Source organism: Engraulis encrasicolus, chromosome 5 (assembly GCF_034702125.1).
Source record: "Engraulis encrasicolus isolate BLACKSEA-1 chromosome 5, IST_EnEncr_1.0, whole genome shotgun sequence".
In the NCBI taxonomy this organism is placed as follows: Eukaryota; Metazoa; Chordata; class Actinopteri; order Clupeiformes; family Engraulidae; genus Engraulis; species Engraulis encrasicolus.
In genome coordinates this window covers 12,642,827-12,645,326 of record NC_085861.1, presented here as the reverse complement: position 1 = coordinate 12,645,326, position 2,500 = coordinate 12,642,827, and positions in this window count along the sequence as shown.

Here is a 2,500-nt window from a genome sequence, read left to right as displayed (position 1 = left end):
TTGGGATCAAGCTGTTGCTAAGGTCTGGCCAAAGGTTTCCTCTTTCCTGCTTTGTCCTTAAAGCACTGAGAAAGAGGGTGACCTGCACAGGCCAGGACTGGGGGAGAAATAGGACCCGGGCATTTTTGGCTTAAAGGGGCCCCTCATAATTAGCGACGCAGAACTGACTCAACGGTGGGCCCCGCACCCTAGTGGGCCCCTATTTTCAGAAAAGTTTTTTAAAAATCTGAAAATAGGGGGCCACAAGGGTGCGGGGCCCACCGAGACATGCCCACTATGCCAGATGGCCAGTCCAGCCTTGGGCCTGAAGCACTAAGAAGGAGAGTGACCTGCAGAGGGCCAATGATCAACAATGTGGCCATGCTGAACACATCCAGGATATTCGTAACCTGTCTAGACAGCAGTACCAGTGCTAGTGTTGAGATGGATTCTCGCAGCGCTTTAAAAATAGATGTTTCACAAAAGTCGTTGATATTGTTCAGTCGACTCGGCGTGTCTTCTTGTCTGTGAGGCTGGCAAAGTCCCATCAGAAAACCATTGGGTGGGGGTGGGGGTGGGGGGTTATGCCTTGGAAATGTCCAGAAGAGCATGAGGAAGATAAGGCCAAATGACCTGTTCAGACCAACCTCCCTGTAAGTGAAGCTGACTTATGCTTCCCGGAGAAGGGTCTGGAGTTCATCATGGGAGAGAGAGAGAGAGAGAGAGAGAGAGAGAGAGAGAGAGAGAGAGAGAGAGAGAGAGAGAGAGAGAGAGAGAGAGAGAGAGAGAGAGAGAGAGAGAGACTGTCTGGGTCCAAATCTAACTGTAGACCAGTTTAACATCACACCAGGGTTTGGGAACCTTTGAGTGCATTTTAATACCAGTTTAAATTGGGTTCAAGTGAGTTTTATTTCTATTATGAATCTTCATAAAAGGGATAAAGAAGACTGCACAATAATTCTACAGAAATAAATCTACATCCTACCTTTCAAGCATGCTACATATTGCTGCGTCATTGTTGATAAATCTTCGATGCTGACAAAACAACAGCGACTGCGAGACATCTGTCTGGTGGTGTTTGTGCTTATTCTTAAATTCTTCAGACGAGTCATCATTGCCACAACTTCTCAGAGTGGACAAGGTGCATGCCTCCATCCGCTGAAATCATTCCACATGTTCAAGGTGGCCCTGACTGTACCACACTGCACGGCACTGTACTGTACTGTACTGTGCCGCATATGGTCTTCCTACCAGAGAGAGTAGAGAGAGAGAGGTTCCATTGGCCCATTGTTTCCGGGTTCTATTATTGCAAAGGGGAGGGGGGAAATCCCCCTTTAGGCAGACCTAGGCAGACCTAAGGACTGTTCTATTCAATGCTAGGAGTATTATGACACGTCCCTTTAGGCGGACCGGAACCTGGTCATGTTAGGTGCCCATAGCAACCTATTACAGTGGCATATCTCTATATACTTAAAGAATCTCTGTTCCTACTGTCCTGAGAACAGTGCAACGGGATACGCATGCAGCGCAGTGCAGGCATTTCGCATCATTAATTGGGTGCATATATTTACAGAGGTGACGAAGCGCCGGTCTCTGCTGTCTGTCATTAACGCATGAGCTGTAGGCCGAGCTGCCAGGAAGTATGTTCACAGCGCTTCACTTCACACACCGCACACCACATTAAACTTCAAACGCGTTAACAAGCCAATGAGCAGACGGTAGAAACGCTGCGTCGACCAATGGAGAAACAGCACCGCCAACCGAGGGAACCCGGCACAGGGTGGTGGGGGTGGGGAGACAAAGGAGTCAGTTGTCCCAGGCCGAGGGAAAGAGGGGGCCATGAATTGGGTCCTCGTGTAAGTATATGTATTAGGTGCGGGGGGCCATTTCAGATGACTTTATTCCCGGGTACGGCCAAAGCTGTCAGAGGCTCAGCCCGCACTTGCACTCCACAAGCATGTTGACACACAAGACTGAGAAACAACATCTGAGGGAAAGGAGGAAGGAGATGGTCTATCTAAGTGGCTAACAAAGTGGAGGCCATGGGACCCTTGGGGGGCCATATACGAAATGAAATTGAAGTATCATGGGATGGTCATTACCAGGCTAATGTCAGGGGGGCCTTGAATGGAGTCTACCAGGTTTGGGATCCCCTGGTCTATTGGTCTGAAGCTGCAGGTGCTCCGCATACTTCATGAGAAGTATGTGTGCAAAGTCCTAACAGACAAAAAAGGGATGGTTCTCACATTCTCACATCCCTTTCTTTCTTTCTTTCTTTCTTTCTTTCTTTCTTTCTTTCTTTCTTTCTTTCTTTCTTTCTTTCTTTCTTTCTTCAATTCTTTTCTCTGTTGTTTTGCTGTGATTTCTCTGTTTGTGCTGGCCTGCTTCTAATAACACCCCAAATGGAATCCAAATGAATGTTTTTACCGTAAGAACTACCCGCTTGTATTTCAACCACATTTTATGGAAACTAAAACAAATTCTACCACTCTACAACTACTTCAACTTGAAGACGTTTTCT